This window comes from Buteo buteo, chromosome 6, assembly GCF_964188355.1.
Source record: "Buteo buteo chromosome 6, bButBut1.hap1.1, whole genome shotgun sequence".
Lineage (NCBI taxonomy): Eukaryota > Metazoa > Chordata > Aves > Accipitriformes > Accipitridae > Buteo > Buteo buteo.
Genome location: NC_134176.1, coordinates 46,795,942 through 46,808,966, shown reverse-complemented (window position 1 = coordinate 46,808,966; position 13,025 = coordinate 46,795,942).

The window sequence follows — 13,025 nt, the reverse complement described above, 5'->3', positions numbered from 1 at the left end:
TCCCAGAGACGGAACATCTCACGGCGCTCAGTCTCGGCAAGCCTCTTTCTGAAAAGGCGAACGGTCGGATCCTTCTCCCACGAGGAAGGGCCCAGCCCTGAAAGCTCTTGCTGCTCTTCACCGCCCCTTGGCACCCTACCTACAGGCACAACAGCACTGGGGATCTGTGCTTTCCCAGAGACGGAATATCTCACGGGGCTCAGTCTCGGCAAGCCTCTTTCTGAAAAGGCGAACGGTCGGATCCTTCTCCCACGAGGAAGGGCCCAGCCCTGAAAGCTCTTGCTGCTCTTCACCGTCCCTTGGCACCCTACCTACAGGCACAACAGCACTGGGGATCTGTGCTTTCCCAGAGACGGAACATCTCACGGGGCTCAGTCTCGGCAAGCCTCTTTCTGAAAAGGCGAACGGTCGGATCCTGCTCCCACGAGGAAGGGCCCAGCCCTGAAAGCTCTTGCTGCTCTTCACCGTCCCTTGTGGCCCTACCTACAGGCACAACAGCACTGGGGATCTGTGCTTTCCCAGAGACGGAACATCTCGTGGCGCTACGCCTCGGCAGAGCCTCTTTTTTTTGGAAAAGGCGAACGGTCGGATCCTTCTCCCACGAGGAAGGGCCCAGCCCTGAAAGCTCTTGCTGCTCTTCACTGTCCCTTGGCACCCTACCTACAGGCACAACAGCACTGGGGATCTGTGCTTTCCCAGAGACGGAACATCTCACGGGGCTCAGTCTCGGCAAGCCTCTTTCTGAAAAGGCGAACGGTCGGATCCTTCTCCCACGACGAAGGGCCCAGCCCTGAAAGCTCTTGCTGCTCTTCACCGCCCCTTGGCACCCTACCTACAGGCACAACAGCACTGGGGATCTGTGCTTTCCCAGAGACTGAACATCTCACGGCGCACAGTCTCGGCAGAGCCTCTTTTTTTTGGAAAAGGCGAACGGTCGGATCCTTCTCCCACGAGGAAGGGCCCAGCCCTGAAAGCTCTTGCTGCTCTTCACCGCCCCTTGGCACCCTACCTACAGGCACAACAGCACTGGGGATCTGTGCTTTCCCAGAGACGGAACATCTCACGGGGCTCAGTCTCGGCAAGCCTCTTTCTGAAAAGGCGAACGGTCGGATCCTTCTCCCACGAGGAAGGGCCCAGCCCTGAAAGCTCTTGCTGCTCTTCACCGTCCCTTGGCACCCTACCTACAGGCACAACAGCACTGGGGATCTATGCTTTCGCAGAGACGGAACGTCTCGTAGTGCTACGCCTCGGCAGAGCCTCTTTTTTTTGGAAAAGGCGAACGGTCGGATCCTTCTCCCACGAGGAAGGGCCCAGCCCTGAAAGCTCTTGCTGCTGTTCACCGTCCCTTGGCACCCTACCTACAGGCACAACAGCACTGGGGATCTGTGCTTTCCCAGAGACGGAACATCTCACGGGGCTCAGTCTCGGCAAGCCTCTTTCTGAAAAGGCGAACGGTCGGATCCTTCTCCCACGAGGAAGGGCCCAGCCCTGAAAGCTCTTGCTGCTCTTCACCGTCCCTTGGCACCCTACCTACAGGCACAACAGCACTGGGGATCTGTGCTTTCCCAGAGACGGAACATCTCACGGCGCTCAGTCTCGGCAAGCCTCTTTCTGAAAAGGCGAACGGTCGGATCCTTCTCCCACGAGGAAGGGCCCAGCCCTGAAAGCTCTTGCTGCTCTTCACCGCCCCTTGGCACCCTACCTACAGGCACAACAGCACTGGGGATCTGTGCTTTCCCAGAGACGGAACATCTCACGGGGCTCAGTCTCGGCAAGCCTCTTTCTGAAAAGGCGAACGGTCGGATCCTTCTCCCACGAGGAAGGGCCCAGCCCTGAAAGCTCTTGCTGCTCTTCACCGTCCCTTGGCACCCTACCTACAGGCACAACAGCACTGGGGATCTGTGCTTTCCCAGAGACGGAACATCTCACGGGGCTCAGTCTCGGCAAGCCTCTTTCTGAAAAGGCGAACGGTCGGATCCTTCTCCCACGAGGAAGGGCCCAGCCCTGAAAGCTCTTGCTGCTCTTCACCGTCCCTTGTGGCCCTACCTACAGGCACAACAGCACTGGGGATCTGTGCTTTCCCAGAGACGGAACATCTCGTGGCGCTACGCCTCGGCAGAGCCTCTTTTTTTTGGAAAAGGCGAACGGTCGGATCCTTCTCCCACGAGGAAGGGCCCAGCCCTGAAAGCTCTTGCTGCTCTTCACTGTCCCTTGGCACCCTACCTACAGGCACAACAGCACTGGGGATCTGTGCTTTCCCAGAGACGGAACATCTCACGGGGCTCAGTCTCGGCAAGCCTCTTTCTGAAAAGGCGAACGGTCGGATTCTTCTCCCACGACGAAGGGCCCAGCCCTGAAAGCTCTTGCTGCTCTTCACCGCCCCTTGGCACCCTACCTACAGGCACAACAGCACTGGGGATCTGTGCTTTCCCAGAGACGGAACATCTCACGGCGCACAGTCTCGGCAGAGCCTCTTTTTTTTGGAAAAGGCGAACGGTCGGATCCTTCTCCCACGAGGAAGGGCCCAGCCCTGAAAGCTCTTGCTGCTCTTCACCGTCCCTTGGCACCCTACCTACAGGCACAACAGCACTGGGGATCTGTGCTTTCCCAGAGACGGAACATCTCACGGGGCTCAGTCTCGGCAAGCCTCTTTCTGAAAAGGCGAACGGTCGGATCCTTCTCCCACGAGGAAGGGCCCAGCCCTGAAAGCTCTTGCTTCTCTTCACCGTCCCTTGTGGCCCTACCTACAGGCACAACAGCACTGGGGATCTGTGCTTTCCCAGAGACGGAACATCTCACGGGGCTCAGTCTCGGCAAGCCTCTTTCTGAAAAGGCGAACGGTCGGATCCTTCTCCCACGAGGAAGGGCCCAGCCCTGAAAGCTCTTGCTGCTCTTCACCGTCCCTTGGCACCCTACCTACAGGCACAACAGCACTGGGGATCTATGCTTTCGCAGAGACGGAACATCTCGTAGTGCTACGCCTCGGCAGAGCCTCTTTTTTTTGGAAAAGGCGAACGGTCGGATCCTTCTCCCACGAGGAAGGGCCCAGCCCTGAAAGCTCTTGCTGCTCTTCACCGCCCCTTGGCACCCTACCTACAGGCACAACAGCACTGGGGATCTGTGCTTTCCCAGAGACGGAACATCTCACGGGGCTCAGTCTCGGCAAGCCTCTTTCTGAAAAGGCGAACGGTGCGATCCTTCTCCCACGAGGAAGGGCCCAGCCCTGAAAGCTCTTGCTACTCTTCACCGCCCCTTGGCACCCTACCTACAGGCACAACAGCACTGGGGATCTGTGCTTTGCCAGAGACGGAACATCTCACGGGGCTCAGTCTCGGCAAGCCTCTTTCTGAAAAGGCGAACGGTCGGATCCTTCTCCCACGAGGAAGGGCCCAGCCCTGAAAGCTCTTGCTGCTCTTCACCGCCCCTTGGCACCCTACCTACAGGCACAACAGCACTGGGGATCTGTGCTTTCCCAGAGACGGAACATCTCGTGGCGCTACGCCTCGGCAGAGCCTCTTTTTTCTGGAAAAGGCGAACGGTCGGATCCTTCTCCCACGAGGAAGGGCCCAGCCCTGAAAGCTCTTGCTGCTCTTCACCGCCCCTTGGCACCCTACCTACAGGCACAACAGCACTGGGGATCTGTGCTTTCCCAGAGACGGAATATCTCACGGGGCTCAGTCTCGGCAAGCCTCTTTCTGAAAAGGCGAACGGTCGGATACTTGTCCCACGAGGAAGGGCCCAGCCCTGAAAGCTCTTGCTGCTCTTCACCGTCCCTTGGCACCCTACCTACAGGCACAACAGCACTGGGGATCTGTGCTTTCCCAGAGACGGAACATCTCACGGCGCTCAGTCTCGGCAAGCCTCTTTCTGAAAAGGCGAACGGTCGGATACTTGTCCCACGAGGAAGGGCCCAGCCCTGAAAGCTCTTGCTGCTCTTCACCGCCCCTTGGCACCCTACCTACAGGCACAACAGCACTGGGGATCTGTGCTTTCCCAGAGACGGAACATCTCACGGGGCTCAGTCTCGGCAAGCCTCTTTCTGAAAAGACGAACGGTGCGATCCATCTCCCACGAGGAAGGGCCCAGCCCTGAAAGCTCTTGCTGCTCTTCACCGCCCCTTGGCACCCTACCTACAGGCACAACAGCACTGGGGATCTGTGCTTTCCCAGAGACGGAACATCTCACGGGGCTCAGTCTCGGCAAGCCTCTTTCTGAAAAGGCGAACGGTCGGATCCTTCTCCCACGAGGAAGGGCCCAGCCCTGAAAGCTCTTGCTGCTCTTCACCGTCCCTTGGCACCCTACCTACAGGCACAACAGCACTGGGGATCTGTGCTTTCCCAGAGACGGAACATCTCACGGCGCTCAGTCTCGGCAAGCCTCTTTCTGAAAAGGCGAACGGTCGGATACTTGTCCCACGAGGAAGGGCCCAGCCCTGAAAGCTCTTGCTGCTCTTCACCGCCCCTTGGCACCCTACCTACAGGCACAACAGCACTGGGGATCTGTGCTTTCCCAGAGACGGAACATCTCACGGGGCTCAGTCTCGGCAAGCCTCTTTCTGAAAAGACGAACGGTGCGATCCATCTCCCACGAGGAAGGGCCCAGCCCTGAAAGCTCTTGCTGCTCTTCACCGCCCCTTGGCACCCTACCTACAGGCACAACAGCACTGGGGATCTGTGCTTTCCCAGAGACGGAATATCTCACGGCGCTCAGTCTCGGCAAGCCTCTTTCTGAAAAGGCGAACGGTCGGATCCTTCTCCCACGAGGAAGGGCCCAGCCCTGAAAGCTCTTGCTGCTCTTCACCGTCCCTTGGCACCCTACCTACAGGCACAACAGCACTGGGGATCTATGCTTTCGCAGAGACGGAACGTCTCGTAGTGCTACGCCTCGGCAGAGCCTCTTTTTTTTGGAAAAGGCGAACGGTCGGATCCTTCTCCCACGAGGAAGGGCCCAGCCCTGAAAGCTCTTGCTGCTCTTCACCGTCCCTTGGCACCCTACCTACAGGCACAACAGCACTGGGGATCTGTGCTTTCCCAGAGACTGAACATCTCACGGCGCACAGTCTCGGCAGAGCCTCTTTTTTTTGGAAAAGGCGAACGGTCGGATCCTTCTCCCACGAGGAAGGGCCCAGCCCTGAAAGCTCTTGCTGCTCTTCACTGTCCCTTGGCACCCTACCTACAGGCACAACAGCACTGGGGATCTGTGCTTTGCCAGAGACGGAACATCTCACGGGGCTCAGTCTCGGCAAGCCTCTTTCTGAAAAGGCGAACGGTGCGATCCTTCTCCCACGAGGAAGGGCCCAGCCCTGAAAGCTCTTGCTACTCTTCACCGCCCCTTGGCACCCTACCTACAGGCACAACAGCACTGGGGATCTGTGCTTTCCCAGAGACGGAATATCTCACGGGGCTCAGTCTCGGCAAGCCTCTTTCTGAAAAGGCGAACGGTCGGATCCTTCTCCCACGAGGAAGGGACCAGCCCTGAAAGCTCTTGCTGCTCTTCACCGTCCCTTGTGGCCCTACCTACAGGCACAACAGCACTGGGGATCTGTGCTTTCCCAGAGACGGAACATCTCACGGGGCTCAGTCTCGGCAAGCCTCTTTCTGAAAAGGCGAACGGTCGGATCCTTCTCCCACGAGGAAGGGCCCAGCCCTGAAAGCTCTTGCTGCTCTTCACCGCCCCTTGGCACCCTACCTACAGGCACAACAGCACTGGGGATCTATGCTTTCGCAGAGACGGAACGTCTCGTAGTGCTACGCCTCGGCAGAGCCTCTTTTTTTTGGAAAAGGCGAACGGTCGGATCCTTCTCCCACGAGGAAGGGCCCAGCCCTGAAAGCTCTTGCTGCTGTTCACCGTCCCTTGGCACCCTACCTACAGGCACAACAGCACTGGGGATCTGTGCTTTCCCAGAGACGGAACATCTCACGGGGCTCAGTCTCGGCAAGCCTCTTTCTGAAAAGGCGAACGGTCGGATCCTTCTCCCACGAGGAAGGGCCCAGCCCTGAAAGCTCTTGCTGCTCTTCACCGTCCCTTGGCACCCTACCTACAGGCACAACAGCACTGGGGATCTGTGCTTTCCCAGAGACGGAACATCTCACGGCGCTCAGTCTCGGCAAGCCTCTTTCTGAAAAGGCGAACGGTCGGATCCTTCTCCCACGAGGAAGGGCCCAGCCCTGAAAGCTCTTGCTGCTCTTCACCGCCCCTTGGCACCCTACCTACAGGCACAACAGCACTGGGGATCTGTGCTTTCCCAGAGACGGAATATCTCACGGGGCTCAGTCTCGGCAAGCCTCTTTCTGAAAAGGCGAACGGTCGGATCCTTCTCCCACGAGGAAGGGCCCAGCCCTGAAAGCTCTTGCTGCTCTTCACCGTCCCTTGGCACCCTACCTACAGGCACAACAGCACTGGGGATCTGTGCTTTCCCAGAGACGGAACATCTCACGGCGCTCAGTCTCGGCAAGCCTCTTTCTGAAAAGGCGAACGGTCGGATACTTGTCCCACGAGGAAGGGCCCAGCCCTGAAAGCTCTTGCTGCTCTTCACCGCCCCTTGGCACCCTACCTACAGGCACAACAGCACTGGGGATCTGTGCTTTCCCAGAGACGGAACATCTCACGGGGCTCAGTCTCGGCAAGCCTCTTTCTGAAAAGACGAACGGTGCGATCCATCTCCCACGAGGAAGGGCCCAGCCCTGAAAGCTCTTGCTGCTCTTCACCGCCCCTTGGCACCCTACCTACAGGCACAACAGCACTGGGGATCTGTGCTTTCCCAGAGACGGAATATCTCACGGCGCTCAGTCTCGGCAAGCCTCTTTCTGAAAAGGCGAACGGTCGGATCCTTCTCCCACGAGGAAGGGCCCAGCCCTGAAAGCTCTTGCTGCTCTTCACCGTCCCTTGGCACCCTACCTACAGGCACAACAGCACTGGGGATCTATGCTTTCGCAGAGACGGAACGTCTCGTAGTGCTACGCCTCGGCAGAGCCTCTTTTTTTTGGAAAAGGCGAACGGTCGGATCCTTCTCCCACGAGGAAGGGCCCAGCCCTGAAAGCTCTTGCTGCTCTTCACCGTCCCTTGGCACCCTACCTACAGGCACAACAGCACTGGGGATCTGTGCTTTCCCAGAGACTGAACATCTCACGGCGCACAGTCTCGGCAGAGCCTCTTTTTTTTGGAAAAGGCGAACGGTCGGATCCTTCTCCCACGAGGAAGGGCCCAGCCCTGAAAGCTCTTGCTGCTCTTCACTGTCCCTTGGCACCCTACCTACAGGCACAACAGCACTGGGGATCTGTGCTTTGCCAGAGACGGAACATCTCACGGGGCTCAGTCTCGGCAAGCCTCTTTCTGAAAAGGCGAACGGTGCGATCCTTCTCCCACGAGGAAGGGCCCAGCCCTGAAAGCTCTTGCTACTCTTCACCGCCCCTTGGCACCCTACCTACAGGCACAACAGCAGTGGGGATCTGTGCTTTCCCAGAGACGGAATATCTCACGGGGCTCAGTCTCGGCAAGCCTCTTTCTGAAAAGGCGAACGGTCGGATCCTTCTCCCACGAGGAAGGGACCAGCCCTGAAAGCTCTTGCTGCTCTTCACCGTCCCTTGTGGCCCTACCTACAGGCACAACAGCACTGGGGATCTGTGCTTTCCCAGAGACGGAACATCTCACGGCGCTCAGTCTCGGCAAGCCTCTTTCTGAAAAGGCGAACGGTCGGATCCTTCTCCCACGAGGAAGGGCCCAGCCCTGAAAGCTCTTGCTGCTCTTCACCGCCCCTTGGCACCCTACCTACAGGCACAACAGCACTGGGGATCTATGCTTTCGCAGAGACGGAACGTCTCGTAGTGCTACGCCTCGGCAGAGCCTCTTTTTTTTGGAAAAGGCGAACGGTCGGATCCTTCTCCCACGAGGAAGGGCCCAGCCCTGAAAGCTCTTGCTGCTGTTCACCGTCCCTTGGCACCCTACCTACAGGCACAACAGCACTGGGGATCTGTGCTTTCCCAGAGACGGAACATCTCACGGGGCTCAGTCTCGGCAAGCCTCTTTCTGAAAAGGCGAACGGTCGGATCCTTCTCCCACGAGGAAGGGCCCAGCCCTGAAAGCTCTTGCTGCTCTTCACCGTCCCTTGGCACCCTACCTACAGGCACAACAGCACTGGGGATCTGTGCTTTCCCAGAGACGGAACATCTCACGGCGCTCAGTCTCGGCAAGCCTCTTTCTGAAAAGGCGAACGGTCGGATCCTTCTCCCACGAGGAAGGGCCCAGCCCTGAAAGCTCTTGCTGCTCTTCACCGCCCCTTGGCACCCTACCTACAGGCACAACAGCACTGGGGATCTGTGCTTTCCCAGAGACGGAATATCTCACGGGGCTCAGTCTCGGCAAGCCTCTTTCTGAAAAGGCGAACGGTCGGATCCTTCTCCCACGAGGAAGGGCCCAGCCCTGAAAGCTCTTGCTGCTCTTCACCGTCCCTTGGCACCCTACCTACAGGCACAACAGCACTGGGGATCTGTGCTTTCCCAGAGACGGAACATCTCACGGGGCTCAGTCTCGGCAAGCCTCTTTCTGAAAAGGCGAACGGTCGGATCCTTCTCCCACGACGAAGGGCCCAGCCCTGAAAGCTCTTGCTGCTCTTCACCGCCCCTTGGCACCCTACCTACAGGCACAACAGCACTGGGGATCTGTGCTTTCCCAGAGACTGAACATCTCACGGCGCACAGTCTCGGCAGAGCCTCTTTTTTTTGGAAAAGGCGAACGGTCGGATCCTTCTCCCACGAGGAAGGGCCCAGCCCTGAAAGCTCTTGCTGCTCTTCACCGCCCCTTGGCACCCTACCTACAGGCACAACAGCACTGGGGATCTGTGCTTTCCCAGAGACGGAACATCTCACGGGGCTCAGTCTCGGCAAGCCTCTTTCTGAAAAGGCGAACGGTCGGATCCTTCTCCCACGAGGAAGGGCCCAGCCCTGAAAGCTCTTGCTGCTCTTCACCGTCCCTTGGCACCCTACCTACAGGCACAACAGCACTGGGGATCTGTGCTTTCCCAGAGACGGAACATCTCACGGCGCTCAGTCTCGGCAAGCCTCTTTCTGAAAAGGCGAACGGTCGGATACTTGTCCCACGAGGAAGGGCCCAGCCCTGAAAGCTCTTGCTGCTCTTCACCGCCCCTTGGCACCCTACCTACAGGCACAACAGCACTGGGGATCTGTGCTTTCCCAGAGACGGAACATCTCACGGGGCTCAGTCTCGGCAAGCCTCTTTCTGAAAAGACGAACGGTGCGATCCATCTCCCACGAGGAAGGGCCCAGCCCTGAAAGCTCTTGCTGCTCTTCACCGCCCCTTGGCACCCTACCTACAGGCACAACAGCACTGGGGATCTGTGCTTTCCCAGAGACGGAATATCTCACGGCGCTCAGTCTCGGCAAGCCTCTTTCTGAAAAGGCGAACGGTCGGATCCTTCTCCCACGAGGAAGGGCCCAGCCCTGAAAGCTCTTGCTGCTCTTCACCGTCCCTTGGCACCCTACCTACAGGCACAACAGCACTGGGGATCTATGCTTTCGCAGAGACGGAACGTCTCGTAGTGCTACGCCTCGGCAGAGCCTCTTTTTTTTGGAAAAGGCGAACGGTCGGATCCTTCTCCCACGAGGAAGGGCCCAGCCCTGAAAGCTCTTGCTGCTCTTCACCGTCCCTTGGCACCCTACCTACAGGCACAACAGCACTGGGGATCTGTGCTTTCCCAGAGACTGAACATCTCACGGCGCACAGTCTCGGCAGAGCCTCTTTTTTTTGGAAAAGGCGAACGGTCGGATCCTTCTCCCACGAGGAAGGGCCCAGCCCTGAAAGCTCTTGCTGCTCTTCACCGTCCCTTGTGGCCCTACCTACAGGCACAACAGCACTGGGGATCTGTGCTTTCCCAGAGACGGAACATCTCACGGGGCTCAGTCTCGGCAAGCCTCTTTCTGAAAAGGCGAACGGTCGGATCCTTCTCCCACGAGGAAGGGCCCAGCCCTGAAAGCTCTTGCTGCTCTTCACCGTCCCTTGTGGCCCTACCTACAGGCACAACAGCACTGGGGATCTATGCTTTCGCAGAGACGGAACGTCTCGTAGTGCTACGCCTCGGCAGAGCCTCTTTTTTTTGGAAAAGGCGAACGGTCGGATCCTTCTCCCACGAGGAAGGGCCCAGCCCTGAAAGCTCTTGCTGCTCTTCACCGTCCCTTGGCACCCTACCTACAGGCACAACAGCACTGGGGATCTGTGCTTTCCCAGAGACGGAACATCTCACGGGGCTCAGTCTCGGCAAGCCTCTTTCTGAAAAGGCGAACGGTCGGATCCTTCTCCCACGAGGAAGGGCCCAGCCCTGAAAGCTCTTGCTGCTCTTCACCGTCCCTTGGCACCCTACCTACAGGCACAACAGCACTGGGGATCTGTGCTTTCCCAGAGACGGAACATCTCACGGCGCTCAGTCTCGGCAAGCCTCTTTCTGAAAAGGCGAACGGTCGGATCCTTCTCCCACGAGGAAGGGCCCAGCCCTGAAAGCTCTTGCTGCTCTTCACCGCCCCTTGGCACCCTACCTACAGGCACAACAGCACTGGGGATCTGTGCTTTCCCAGAGACGGAATATCTCACGGGGCTCAGTCTCGGCAAGCCTCTTTCTGAAAAGGCGAACGGTCGGATCCTTCTCCCACGAGGAAGGGCCCAGCCCTGAAAGCTCTTGCTGCTCTTCACCGTCCCTTGGCACCCTACCTACAGGCACAACAGCACTGGGGATCTGTGCTTTCCCAGAGACGGAACATCTCACGGGGCTCAGTCTCGGCAAGCCTCTTTCTGAAAAGGCGAACGGTCGGATCCTTCTCCCACGACGAAGGGCCCAGCCCTGAAAGCTCTTGCTGCTCTTCACCGCCCCTTGGCACCCTACCTACAGGCACAACAGCACTGGGGATCTGTGCTTTCCCAGAGACTGAACATCTCACGGCGCACAGTCTCGGCAGAGCCTCTTTTTTTTGGAAAAGGCGAACGGTCGGATCCTTCTCCCACGAGGAAGGGCCCAGCCCTGAAAGCTCTTGCTGCTCTTCACCGCCCCTTGGCACCCTACCTACAGGCACAACAGCACTGGGGATCTGTGCTTTCCCAGAGACGGAACATCTCACGGGGCTCAGTCTCGGCAAGCCTCTTTCTGAAAAGGCGAACGGTCGGATCCTTCTCCCACGAGGAAGGGCCCAGCCCTGAAAGCTCTTGCTGCTCTTCACCGTCCCTTGGCACCCTACCTACAGGCACAACAGCACTGGGGATCTGTGCTTTCCCAGAGACGGAACATCTCACGGGGCTCAGTCTCGGCAAGCCTCTTTCTGAAAAGGCGAACGGTCGGATACTTGTCCCACGAGGAAGGGCCCAGCCCTGAAAGCTCTTGCTGCTCTTCACCGCCCCTTGGCACCCTACCTACAGGCACAACAGCACTGGGGATCTGTGCTTTCCCAGAGACGGAACATCTCACGGGGCTCAGTCTCGGCAAGCCTCTTTCTGAAAAGACGAACGGTGCGATCCATCTCCCACGAGGAAGGGCCCAGCCCTGAAAGCTCTTGCTGCTCTTCACCGTCCCTTGGCACCCTACCTACAGGCACAACAGCACTGGGGATCTATGCTTTCGCAGAGACGGAACGTCTCGTAGTGCTACGCCTCGGCAGAGCCTCTTTTTTTTGGAAAAGGCGAACGGTCGGATCCTTCTCCCACGAGGAAGGGCCCAGCCCTGAAAGCTCTTGCTGCTCTTCACCGTCCCTTGGCACCCTACCTACAGGCACAACAGCACTGGGGATCTGTGCTTTCCCAGAGACTGAACATCTCACGGCGCACAGTCTCGGCAGAGCCTCTTTTTTTTGGAAAAGGCGAACGGTCGGATCCTTCTCCCACGAGGAAGGGCCCAGCCCTGAAAGCTCTTGCTGCTCTTCACCGCCCCTTGGCACCCTACCTACAGGCACAACAGCACTGGGGATCTGTGCTTTCCCAGAGACGGAACATCTCACGGGGCTCAGTCTCGGCAAGCCTCTTTCTGAAAAGGCGAACGGTCGGATCCTTCTCCCACGAGGAAGGGCCCAGCCCTGAAAGCTCTTGCTGCTCTTCACCGTCCCTTGGCACCCTACCTACAGGCACAACAGCACTGGGGATCTATGCTTTCGCAGAGACGGAACGTCTCGTAGTGCTACGCCTCGGCAGAGCCTCTTTTTTTTGGAAAAGGCGAACGGTCGGATCCTTCTCCCACGAGGAAGGGCCCAGCCCTGAAAGCTCTTGCTGCTCTTCACCGTCCCTTGGCACCCTACCTACAGGCACAACAGCACTGGGGATCTGTGCTTTCCCAGAGACTGAACATCTCACGGCGCACAGTCTCGGTAGAGCCTCTTTTTTTTGGAAAAGGCGAACGGTCGGATCCTTCTCCCACGAGGAAGGGCCCAGCCCTGAAAGCTCTTGCTGCTCTTCACCGCCCCTTGGCACCCTACCTACAGGCACAACAGCACTGGGGATCTGTGCTTTCCCAGAGACGGAACATCTCACGGGGCTCAGTCTCGGCAAGCCTCTTTCTGAAAATGCGAACGGTCGGATCCTTCTCCCACGAGGAAGGGCCCAGCCCTGAAAGCTCTTGCTGCTCTTCACCGTCCCTTGGCACCCTACCTACAGGCACAACAGCACTGGGGATCTGTGCTTTCCCAGAGACGGAACATCTCACGGGGCTCAGTCTCGGCAAGCCTCTTTCTGAAAAGGCGAACGGTCGGATACTTGTCCCACGAGGAAGGGCCCAGCCCTGAAAGCTCTTGCTGCTCTTCACCGCCCCTTGGCACCCTACCTACAGGCACAACAGCACTGGGGATCTGTGCTTTCCCAGAGACGGAACATCTCACGGGGCTCAGTCTCGGCAAGCCTCTTTCTGAAAAGGCGAACGGTCGGATCCTGCTCCCACGAGGAAGGGCCCAGCCCTGAAAGCTCTTGCTGCTCTTCACCGTCCCTTGTGGCCCTACCTACAGGCACAACAGCACTGGGGATCTGTGCTTTCCCAGAGACGGAAC